Raw genomic sequence first — 13,671 nt, forward strand, 5'->3', positions numbered from 1 at the left:
GCCTCCTCCCGGTGGGACATGCCTGGAACACCTCACCAGGGAGACGCCCAACTGACATATCTGGTGTAAATAAAATTAACATTCTCTTTTAGTTGGAATAGAGGAGATTAACTCCTCTTACTCATTAACAAATTGGTTGGTAAATGATTATGACATGCCTTGAAACTATGTCAAACACACATTAGATCATAGACACTGTGTCTGACTGACTCAGATTGTTTTTTAGTCATAAGATGAAATGGTTATGTCTATTTGCTGAATTTATTGCCGCAGTTTAGTTGAGAACAGCATATGATGACTCATCCAATAAACAATATTGTTGTGTCTATGGAAAAAAGTCCACAAACAATAACTAGAAAGTTGTTTGTAATTGAACAAAAGTCATCTTAATCTAGTTGTTACTCTTAGATAGATAAATTATTTTCCACATATATTGGACTCAAACACAGATTAATATTATTTTACCCTTATCTGTTTTTTTTTAATAAAAACTGTTTGATTTCACATAGATTTTTAATATCAGAGGCAGGACAAAGACTGGAGTTTCAGTTCTTAATAATTATTTTCTATTACAACAATATTAATCAAGCTAGAGATAGATAGACAGACAGACAGACAGACAGATAAGAAAGTAAGAGTAGAACAATGTAAAGTAGATCTAAATAGATCCAAGTTCAGTCTATTAAAGTATGCCATGTGACAGGCAATTAAAATCATGGATTAATGATGGCAGCGTACCGTCAAAAGTTCCTCGTGCCTCCCTGAGTGACGTCAGGCTCTGACCTCAGCAGTGTTACAGGCAGTGGGTCACTAACTTGGCAGCACATCCAACTCCAATTGACGTTGATAGAAGTTGACAGTGCTGAGAGACTTTCAGCTCAGCGGGGCAAAGGATTAACATTAGACGGCTATTCCCGCAATGCCTTCAGCACCTCCAACTAATGCTGTCCCTATTTCATACTACAGACTAATATAAGCAGGTTTTTAAGTATGCAATTTGACAAAGGTGCAAATGTTATAAAAATAAAAATAAAAACTCCCAAAGGTTTTTATAGGATTGACTCCCCTGATAATTAAGATCTCAGTCCAACTCCAAAATCTGATAAAGACATAAAATATATTTAAAGGGAATTAAACTGCTTTGCAGTTACTTACAGCAGAAACTATTAATTAAGTTTTAAAAACATTTTTTTAGAAACAAAGTGGATGATAAATTAACAGAAAATGTATCCCTTGTTTGGTCCCTTGCTAAAAAAAGTAAAACATTTTCTAGAAGGAAAATTTCTTCATTTCAGAGTTCAGTAAATAAAAAGTCACTTACTTAAGCTTTACCTTTTGTACCCTCTATATTGGTTGCACTGACAATTTGCTTTCAATATTACCTGAAATATAATTCCATTCACTCAGAGTTGAATGAAAAAGGGCTCTTTTTGAGGAACATTTCCCCATGTCTCTAGAAATACATGCAATATTGACCTGCAGGAATGTCTTTATATTCATTAGGTCAACTGTGGTTTCCTCTTCTTTTTTTGCATACCTCAGCACTGCAAGGATTGTGGCTTTTCATTGCACAAAAATATGATTTTTTTTATATTTTTTTTGTATTCTCACTTAAAAACTTTACCTTCTTGGAACCTGCATTAGCTAACAAAACATTTTTCATCAAAACAGAAACCTGCCTTAAGCCCTTTTCCTAAATAAAATATAACTGGAACCCAAACAAAATAAACAAAAAGTATAGAATGTTGTTCAAATCCATTATTCTATGAAGGGTTTGGAGTTTCTTTTCAGAGAACACAGAGTATATTGAAGACCAAGGGAATGATGAGGCAAGTCATGAATAAAGGTGGAGACATTTAAACCAGGTGAAATTATAACTGTCCCTTGCTTCATGAAAAATGATTATGGCAGCTGCAAACTTCCTGAGAAAAATCATGATAAAAGACAGGGGACTCAGCAACAAGTATCTCTGATTTGTTATTATGCTGCACATAGCAACTTCTGGTAGTATGGAAATCTTGAACATGCAGCCAGCTCTACAAAGTGAACTTTGACATGCACTGTGACTAGGTGGTTTCTAGAGCCCCAGTTGCTGTTGTTTCCAAATGGATTTGCTAAAAATCTGAAATATACCACAAACACAGCTCTTTAACAGTAATGACATTGAGGAATAAATCACAAAAGAACATAGAGCATGTTGGGATTAAAAAGGGAAGCCAAACTATTTGCCACGAGAAAGTAACTTGGACATCACATGATGAGAATTTTGTTCCATTAAAAAAAACAATGCAAAAATGTCATACTGCAATGGGGAACTAATCCATTTTCCACAGACTTTCATAACCATGATACATCTTATTAACAACTATGCCTCTATTGCTGGCTTACTGCTTTAGCCTTTTAGAACACTTTCCTTATACGTCATTACACTTAAACCTGTTTCTGAGTAAATCTGCCAAAAACCTCTATTCAGAAGTACAGTTTTGAACTTTTTTGGGTGTTCTCCACATCTACATAATCACACCATTCGCCTTGTGGGACCCCAGTGCAAACAAAACATAGTTGCTCTTAATACAACTATGGAAAGAATATTACATTTCAAATTGAAATGCTATCTCATAGAAAATATAATGTAACTTCATCCAATTAACCTTAATTAGAAAGATTTTCACAAAACATAAAACAACAAGGCTATTGACAACAGTATTTACATGGTAGAACCATTTTAGTGAAGTGTTATTCTGTGTTTTGTTAAAGTGACCTTTTTTGGGGTGGGGGGGGTCCGTTGTATAATGTTATTCCATTCCTATGGGTACTTTGAAATACTGGGGATTTTTTTTGTTCTAAAAATGTATTTCAGGCAGTTTCACTGATAAGATTGTAAAAATAAATATATATTTCTTGCAGTGTTATCAGACCTAAAAAGATTGTGTTAGCTGTTTCTGTTAGCTTTTTGGCTTATAATGAACAGTGGCAAAAAAGTTCTAAAATGTTCTGTTTCAGGTGGACAAATCAAAGACATCAAATAGATATGCATTTAGGTCATGAGCAAAAAAAAAAAAAAAAAAAAATTAATGAGGGGAAGTGCCAATAGCCACAATTAGATATATTAATTGGTGTGCTGTGTATAACACAAAATCCTTTAGCCTAAATTAGATGTTTAGTTCTGTGGTGTCTTAGCCTTACTTTTGCATGTACAGCATGCTAAACCCCACTTGATATCTGAGGAATATTAAAATCCCCCAAATTTAAGAGAGCAGCAGCTAAATTTCCTTCATCTCCAGAGCCTTTCTACTCTAAATGAAGCCTGTGGTTTTTCACTCATCGACTGACTGTTGTCCCACAGCTATTAAAGATGATACTTAAGACCACACTGTCTGTTTTTCCAGATCTATCTGCTATAACAATTATCCAGGGTGTTAAAGATAAATTTTGTTGCTAAACGTTGGTTATATTGGATACATTTAAGTAACTGTTATAAAGTGCTTTGCTTAGAACTCGTTCACAGACATGTTATCTTAACTGCCAGAATACAAATAATTTAAAACCTGGATGAGATATGCACACTTTCCACATACTTTGTTTAAGATTGTTCGTCTTTGGTTTTATTGAACCTGCAATAGCAATAGCAGATGAACATATTTCAGTTTAATTCAATAAAAAAATGGTGACATGTAAAATCATATTTACAGCTTTTAAAACAAAGTTTATGAGTTTCTCAGTGAACCTTGAGGAGACAACTTGACTACTTGAACGTCTGCCAAAGAAAGAAAGCAGTTAAAGTGGCTCTACCTTTACATTAAGTGTAAACCTCTTAACTCTTAGATTCACTGCTGCAGATAATTACCACACTTACTACTGTAAATGATATGGTTGGCTTTGCTTTCCTCAATGACACACTGGATAATTTATAGGTATTCTTAAAACTATTTTTAAAACCATTTAATCTCAAATAATACACTGGCTCCCATTGGAATGTTCACAAAAGGTGACTGATTTCAAAAACAGAATAAAACTGAAGGGAAACGAAAGTACTTCAAGCCCAGTTATAAACCTAAGTAGACAACCCTTGTAAATATATATATATATTTTTTTCAATGTAGTTTAAATGATGATTATTGGAGTTAAAGAGCTAAAAGAATAAGATAACTGGCTTATGAATGAAAAAAGGAATGACTGCAATATAACTGATTCTCCAACTTTAGCACTGGGGGACTGTGTGTCCTGGCCCTGGCACTTGTGGTTGCAGGCTGTTTCTCTTTACACAGGGGCCAATCAAGGACAACTGTATGTGTGTATTTTGAGTGTGCGCTCATATAGAATAGCTTAATATTTTCAGCTCAGTTCCTTTTTATAGGAAAGATGTAGAAAAAACACACATTCACAAAAAGGCGGTGACATAGTGGTCGATTTAGTGAGCAAAAAGGAATCTGCTACTGCAACATTGAAAAGGCACCAGTGGTACAGACATGACATGGATTAAAAAGAAAGTGAAAAAGAAGGTAATACCAATCCTAGTAATCCAAGTTTAGTCAATTAAATTAGTGTTTAATGGGTTCTGCTTACCTATATGCACAGCCTTGGCTCTGGAACCTAGTACCTTCAGGGAAGTTGGACTTTCTTCTACTCCGGATGGGCCCACTGTCAGGACTCAGAATGTTGGACCCGGAATTCAGGCAGACGTACTGAAGTGATTCATGAAAAACTTTTATTAAATTCTCTGAGTTATGCATCTTGTCAGCTAGGACTAGATGGCTCAAATCTCAGTAGAGGGAGAAAACACAGGTTAGTGACCACGTAGCTCTGATGGGGAACAATAACCATCATGTGAGTCACTAACCTGGTTATTAAGTTCAGTCCCAGCCCTGGGGAAGGAATGGAATGCATGCATTTCCACAGCATGCGACCGAAGCCGCCCAGAGAGTTCCCAGAGTTGAAGCCAAAGGAGCTGCATAGCACACCAATGAGAAAATGCCAGCGGACGAGGAAGAGCGGAAGTATGCAAAAGGAGAATGCAAAGCCAATGTCGATGATTAAGCACAAGTCCACACCAGAAGATCATCTGAAGAGGTACAGAAGAAATATCCAATCCGCGGTTGGGAGACAGATCCAAGGTCGTTAGCAGGCAGAATCCAAAGGAAGCCCACAGACAGGTCACGCAAACAGATCAGAACCGGGGCAGGCAAACTCATAAGTTCGGGAGCAGAAACTAGTCAGGAGCTGGCAATCAGAATAAATACACTAGGGTATGCGAGAGGACTCTCACCTATGGCTTGAATAATTTGGCACTGATAGCTGTAAACAGGCTTTTTAGGAAGGAACTGACACAGGTGGATCTGATGAGAAATAATGAAAACTGGGCGAAGCTAGGCAGGTGGATCAAATCAACGAATAATCCAGTCATCAGTGCCAAGATAATTTCACCCACAGGTAGAGGCAGAGGGCTGAGGGGGTGCTTGTTGCCCTCCACCTCATCCATCATGTTAAGGTCCACCTCAGAGGTTAAGAGGGTTGCATCCCTGTCCCTTTTGGCAGGGGAAAGTACTCTGACTGTTTGGTCAGCGAGTTTTTGGCTGAGGAGTTTTAGCTCTAGATTTCACTGCTGTGTCTCACTTGGGCATTAAAGTCGCTCAGCAGGATTAAGATGAGGGATGCCAAGAAGGCACTCCTCACCCTCCTCAGGAAGGCCTTGGCCAAGGTGCTGAATAGGAAAGACTGTGGAACACAGGATCAGTTATACACCCTTGTTGGGAGCTCAAGAGTTCATAGATATTTACCCAACCAGGCAACCTCCCATGAACACTGTAGAAGCATGTACTCAGGGGCCCTTTACTAGGGTCATCTGGTTGCCTGTGTTAGGTCGAACCTGTTAATGCAGAGGCATATTTTATTTTTGCCTTTTGAGAATGGTGCTTGGTTGTGCTGGCTCCCTCTAACGGAGTTTGCAGCCAGTGTGAAGCAGCAGGTAAAAACATGAGCTCCTCTTAGTTTGAGTCCACTGCCCCAGTGGCCCGACACTCACTTATAATACAGGGAAAGAAACTTGGACATCCAAGATGACTCGGAGCACAGCTGCTATTATTCTTTATCAAAAGTAGTCCGCTGAATCTGGAATCTTGTTTTGAATGTCCCCAGACACACTGCTTTGGAGGTGCTCCAGGGGTACGCAACTGGCTTCTCTATAGGAGGTGCCTAAAGCCGGGCGTACACTGTGCCATTTTTTCAGTCATTGCACACAGCTACTGCTCACACTGTATGACTAAACCGCAGGGTATAGTCGTACAGTGTTAGTTTACAGCTCACGATTTATGTTTGGCCCGACGCTCTCATGCGATCTACCTACTCACACTGCACGACTAAAAAGCACGTTGGACTATGCTCTGCAGTAAGATGGAGCTGCTCTGACTCGTCTATCCGGAAGCCAAACAAATAGAAGGGGAATACGAAGCTCACAAGAGAGGAATGCGCTGCCTTGACAATTTATGCAATTTTGTGCTGAAAGCCCTAAAAAGAAAATTCAACAACATATTTGGAAAAAAAGACATAGCTGAGCAAACATGGCCACTATTGTCCGTCAATTTTACAGACAAAACAGCATTTCACTCATTGCATCTCTGCCATGCTGCAGTGTTTACAGAAGAATCCTTGTTTGTGCATGCGCACTGAGCGATTTGCCTACAACGGTCGGGAGAAAATCAAACATGTTTGATTCCTGATCGGGTGGTGGTCGTGTGAGGCTGATCCCCCCTTATTATCCCCTGTACACTACACAAGTCACGACGCACGCTCAGGCTGAAAGTCGGACGGATCGAAAAATTCTCACACGACTGGAAAATCGCCCAGTTTAGGCCCGGCTTAAGGAAAGGGAAATCTGGGCCTCTGTGCTGAAAGTGCTGCCCATGAATTTGGAATGAAGAGCTAGACAACCCCAATCTGCCTTAATTGCTTTAAAGAAAATCCTTATCTTTTGCACCTCTGCACTGTTTATGCTCTTCTTTGCATTTCAGCTTTTAGGGATGGCAGCAGTGTAGACTTCACCTGCATATCCCATGGTAGAGGGCCCGGTGACTTCTGCGTACAGCAGCATACCTTCTCTAAGTGAGCATGTGTGGCAGCAATGTGTCTTATCGCTGTCAGTGTGTGAGTGTGTGCAGGAATGACTGAATGAAGTGTAAATTGCCTTGGAGTCTCCCGATTAACAAAAAAAATGCTATATAAGTACAAGCTGTTTACCATTAAATGCGTTTGTTTTGTTTTATCTTTTTGGACTCCCTCCTATCCCATGTTACCAGGAATAGTCCATGGACAGGAGGAATGTTTTTGAAAAAGGAGTATTTTATACTGAAGGCTAAAGCCACTCCAGAGGTATGTGGAAAATGCTTTGTCTTATGTTGCTGGCTATGATTGTGCCCTGCAGAAAGAAATTTCCTACACAGAGTGTTTGGTGGTTGCTGCACACTTTGTTCCAGCATAAATCCCAGAAAACTATATCTCCGATTGATGACTTGGGACCTAGAAAAAAATATTTTTGTTTTGGGATTTACTAAGGGTTGGAAAATGTTTTGGAAAAGTCTTTGCTCATTATAAGTATGACACTACCAAATGTTGAATAAAATATGAGAATCCTAACAAAAAGTGAATTTGTGTTTTATTAGCACAAGGTAACTTTTTAAACCTCTAAGTAATTAGGGCGAGCTGTTTGCAGTTCTTGAATATGCGATTATTATCAGCATGAATCACTATTAATTTGGACATTAAAATGTTTTTTTGGACCACTGACTTTTTTGGGATGAAGCCATTGTACAACAAATAATTGCAATGATTTACAAAATAGATGTCCTAAATGTAACATTACATTTGATTTCCTTTGTAGGACCCACCTTATTTCATAAACAGAAGAGCTCATTTAAATTTGCTACGTAGCTTGTAGCCACAAACCCACCTTTATCCACAAAAGTTCGACAGGATTGATTCCAGGGATATTTCAGTGTTTTAATGTAAGCTGCTTGTTCATTCCAAGCCAGTTTTGACTGAGTTTGGAATCACTGTCCTGCAGGAGCAACCAACTCTACAGTTACATAGTGCAAAGCACCAGAAACACTGGCAGCAAAACAGACGCTAACTTTATTGTCAGCTTGAATCTTTATTGCTCTGGGATTGTTCAATAACACTAACCGTTGGTTAAAAATTTGGACACAGTTAATACGAAAAAAGTGTGTGGAATGTTGTTAGAAACTCTTTTTCATGAAACAACAAATACACTTTTTTTTAATCAAATTTTCTATGAATTTTTTTCAATAACTTTAAACCTGTCTCAAATTAAGACAATTGCAGCTAAATGTAAAATAAAAATCTGGATTCCTCTTTTATAAGACTATTTTAAGTTGCTCTGGCACAAACATATTTGTTTATATACACTTTCCAGTATCTTGAAAAACTGTTTTACATTTATAAAGCCCGTCATAGATTCAACACAAATGTTAAAGTTTCACAAATCCAATCTGAAGAGATCCTAGAGATAGTAGGAACCATTTTATTTTACGTGGAGGTATGTTCTAAATTTGCTGCATATTGAGATTTTTCATGAAGCTCACATTGTGCAGCCAGCCCAAATTTTGCGGCTGTTTTGATGTGGTTGCTGACACGTCATTTCTCTGTCTCATTTATCCAGCATCTCTCTTTAACATTTAGTTACCCAATTATGGATCAGCCTAATCATGTTGGCTAAACATGAACATCTGTGATTTGCACGCAAGGATGTTTGAATTAGGTCATAAAGGAGGTCAAGCAAACATCAAGCAGACCTAATAGGCCTTTTTCAAAAGTTTGTATGTTTCTTTTACATTTTGTACAGAACATAAATTGATTATTTTCTGAAAGAGAAACTCAAAATAGGGTACAATTGTGGAGTCTTTTCTCCAGGGGTGACCTTTACTAAGTGCCATCTTTATCAAATTCGTACCAGCTTTTCTAAAGAAAAGAATTCCCACAGCATGATACTACACTCAACATGTTTCTCCATGTTTATGATATTTTTAGGGTTATACACACTGTATTTTTTGTCTTTTTGGTCTACATAGTATTTTGAATGTAGACCAAAACATTTAGGCCCATATGTACACAGTGCACTTCTTCCTCAACTTAATCTGTCCTCTTTATCAGTGGTGACAACCTGCAAGCAGAACGTCTTCTGAAGTCTTTGGACTTTGGCGTATTGCTCTTCCACACATGTTTACAAAAGATTCTCTCATCTGAGATATGGATCTCTGCAGCTTCTCTAAATATACACCTTCATGGATGGTTCTGTGATTAAAGCTCTTCTTGCCTTACTTTTAGTTGAGGTGAACAGACATGTAAGTGCCACATTCTGTCCATTTCCAGTTCTTTTGAAAAGTTCAGAGCTTATTTTCCAATTTGACTCTGATTAAAAGTTCTCCAGCACTTTAACCCTGATCTGTCTACAGCATTCGTCAATATTAATTATGTGTTTGTTCACAAGGAATCTGACAAATTTCTGAGAGTTTTGCAGAACAGCTGTGTTGTAGCTGTATTAGAGTAGGGAGATGTCTTTGTTCCAATTACTTTTAAGATTGAATGTAATAATAATCAATCTTTAAGCAGGAATCCCATTTTATTGTTGATAGACTCATTTTGTAAGGGACAGGCAATCTCTAAATAATAAGTAATTTATTAACAAGCTGATGCAAGCTGAAGATAAACATGTGGCTGTCAAAAGAAGTCTTGTGTGGTCTGCAGGGAAACAGCACGACTCGAGTCGCCTCGATAAGAACTAATACTAAAAAGTTTCAAGCAACAACGTTTATTAAGCCTTTTAATCTTTTGAAGTAGAAGAAAAATTAAGATTTCTGTTATTCATAAAGTGTATCCCATATTATCTAATTAAGTGGGTCTTAGCCCTAAAAACCATAATTTAAAAAGAACAGCTGAAAGAACATGCTGTGAGGAGGGCATAAGGATTGTAAATCTTAGAAAGGAGAGATCCTTGTTTCCAAAGGCAATTAAATATTAGCAACATACTGCATTGTAATTGCAGGCATGAAATGAATCATGAAGGCAAATGTGGAATAGATTATTCAATACAAATGGGCTGGTTTCATGCACTTTATGCTCAGTGCAAAGCAAAATTACCCTTGAAAATGTTTCCTTTTTTACAAGTAAGTTATTAGTACATTCAAAAATATTTATTTTATGATGATTCTAAGGTGCAGAAACAGTGGAAAAATGTATTAAATATTAGATAACATGATGAAATCTAACTCTTACACTAACTTTTGCATATATTTTGAATAATGATGCTGTGCGTTAAATAAAGGTTACATATCTGGGTGTGCAGGTGGTGCAGTGGTTAGCGTACATGACCCATCTATGTAGGCCTTAGTCCTCAATGATGGTGACCCGGGTTGGACCCCCTCCCCTGTCAGACTAATGTCAACAAAAAGAGCCACTACTAAAAGGAAAACATATATATTGTAGAATGACCATAAAACAAAAAATTTTACCATCCAAGATACTTTGGATGCAACAGAGTAAGAAAGATAATAGGGCTTATATGAAGCCATTTTCAACTTGACAGCACCATCTTGTGGCGTAATGGAGCTTAAGTGCCTTAAAGAGTTAAATGAATTAAAGAAACATGAAGAAAGACAAAGACCAGAATTTTTGCATAAGGTGAGAGTACATTTTCAACAAACATATTTGGGAAACACTTGCAGAGGTATGCTTCCTATTGTTGATTACTTGTTGTCGAGCATTACCTTAGTTGTAAAGCATCAAAACTCTCCCCAGCCATTGTGAAACCAGCTCATATCCCCAAAGAAAGATCACACATATGTTTAATTTTATTTGCAGAAGTGATACATCAGTAGTAATCAGAAGAAAAATATGCAATCCTGATCAGAACAGAAAAACTCTGTAGACTATATCATCTATTTAAATACCCTTATCAATTCTCCTTTCTGCATAGTACAGTAACTTAAAACTATACAAAAGTGTTTTAACTAAAATGTCAGCACACAACACACTAGTAGAAATCCTATAAACTATGTAGGCAAATTTACCACCTATAAGAGTTTTGCTATTTGAAATTCTACAATATTTGCATGCTTACAATCTACTTTTGTATAATCTTTGCTTAGTTACTGGGTACTGTCAAAATACCTCAGAGTTTCCCATTACAGACACATTTTGTTTTTCTTGTGAACACAATCATGTAAACCAGGATGTTTTTGAATCCTTCTACTGACCTATATACAATATTTTTTCAAAATAGTTTTAGAAGCCCAGTTTTCTAAAAGGTAAATATTGCATGTACTGATAGCTGACAAAATAAAAGTTAACTGCCTTACAGATTGTTCTATTCTTCCTGTTACTGTAAACTGAACTGTATATTAAATAAATCCTTGGTATTAATTCATCTAAGGCCTTCTCATCTAAGCAAACTGATAACTTTGTAATTTAATCAAAGCTCATAAATAAATCTGAGATATGCTATGATGGATATTTATAATTCAAAGCTATTAATTAAGTATTTTATAACTAAAATATTTATCATAATTATTTTAATAACTAGGGATGTCTGAATTCAACTGCAGCTTTGAGTATTGATCGATGCTGGTACTTACCTCATACAATACCATAATGAATCATACTTATTTTGTAGCTTGGAATAAAAAGGCTTCATCAGATTATATTACATCAATCAGAGAAAAATACTAAACAGCATCAGGTATGAGAACAACTGAAACATTTCTTATTCACCAAAGAGTTCCATAAACTTTAAACAAAACAGATCGAAAAGTGTTTCCCCATGCTTTCTAATATCTGAGATTTTATTTTTTTGGCTGATTTTGGACCAATTCCCGATATCAATATGGGATTGGAGAAAAAGATACATGAATAAATATTTGTTAATGAGTACCTTTTATAATTCTTGGACATCTTGTAGAATAGGCAAATAGGTTTCTCCTCATTTTTTTGAGTGAATAATAAATAAAATATTTATTAACCAATTTATCTGTAATTTATCATAAGTTGGTCAAATTGAAAATTCTTTTCAAAGAAATTCTAGAGATCTGATGTGTTTATGCTGCCCCTCCGCATCTCATTGCTGAGCATGGCCAGTCAGCACTGACAACAAACAACCTTGACTGTCTGGTTAGCCGTGAAAAAGTCAGACGGTTTAATCAAGGGTTGGAAAGTTAATGAGTTCCAGGCATCACTTTTTTCACTTCTTTGCAACCCCAGTCAATAAAGCTAAGAGAACCTATCAGCTAACTGTGCAGGTAGTCCAACTGAGGAGGGTTCTGCGCAGTATCTTAGCTGTTCCTACGACTCTTCTGGACAGAGACCTCTGATGTTTTACCTGGAATCTGCTGTAGCCACTCTCCCAGTTTGGGGGTCACAGCCCCCAGTGCTCCAATTACCACTGGCACCACTGCTGCTCTTACTTTCCACATCTTTTCTAGCTCCTCCTTCAGCCCTTGGTATTTCTCAAGCTTCTCGTGTTCTTTCTTCTTGATGTTGCCGTCGCTTGGGATTGCCACATCTATCATTACTGCCTTCTTCTGCTGTTTGTCGATCAACACGATGTCTGGTTGGTTAGCAATCACCTGTTTGTCAGTCTGGACCTTGAAGTCCCATAGGAACTTAGCTCGGTCATTCTCAACTACCTTAGGAGGTGTCTTCCATTTTGACCTTGGGACTTCCAGCCCATACTCAGATGTTCATACGCAGATGTTCCTGTACACTATGACAGCTACCTGGTTGTGGCGTTCCATGTATGCACTTCCTGCCTGCATTTTACACCCTGCTGTAATGTGCTGTATTGTTTCAGAGGCATCTTTGCACAGTCTTCACCGGGGGTCCTGCCTGGTGTGGTAGACCCCGGCCTCTATTGATCTTGTACTGAGTGCCTGTTCTTGTGCTGCTATGATTAGTGCCTCTGTGCTGTCCTTCAGTCCAGCCTTTTCCAGCCACTGGTAGGATTTTTTGATATCAGCCACTTCTTCTATTTTTCTGTGGTACACCCCGTGCAGCGTCTTGTCCCTCCATGATGGTTCTCCTTCATCTTTCTTGTTCTCACTTTCGGTTTTCTCCTGCCTGAGGTATTCGCCAAGCCATTTGTCTTTGGGGGCCATCTTCCTGATGTACTCCTGGATCTTAGTTGTTTCATCCTGGACAGTGGTCTTGACACTCACTAGCCCTTGTCTTCCCTTACTACGCTTGGTATACAGTCTCAGGGTGCTGGATTTGGGGTGAAACCCTCCATCCATTGTGAGGAGCTTTCTCGTCTTGATGTCAGTAGCCTCTATCTCCTCCTTTGGCCAGTTTATAATACCAGCGGGGTATCTGATGACTGGCAGGGCATATGTGTTGATGGCTTGGATCTTGTTTTTCCCATTCAGCTGACTTTTCAGGACCTGCCTTACTCTTTTTAGGTATTTGGCTGTGGTGTTCTTTCTTGCTTTCTCGTGGATTCCGTTAGCCTGTGGCAGCCCATGGTACTTGTAGCTGTCCTGAACATCTGTAATGTGGCCTTCTGGTAGTTCAACCCCTTCGTTCTGATCATCTTCCCTCTGTTTGAGACCATGCGACCGCACTTGTCCAGTCCGAATGACATTCCAATGTCGTTGCTGTAGATCCTGGTAGTGT

This window comes from Cyprinodon variegatus, unplaced genomic scaffold (assembly GCF_000732505.1).
Source record: "Cyprinodon variegatus isolate N-32 unplaced genomic scaffold, C_variegatus-1.0 Scaffold738, whole genome shotgun sequence".
NCBI lineage: Eukaryota > Metazoa > Chordata > Actinopteri > Cyprinodontiformes > Cyprinodontidae > Cyprinodon > Cyprinodon variegatus.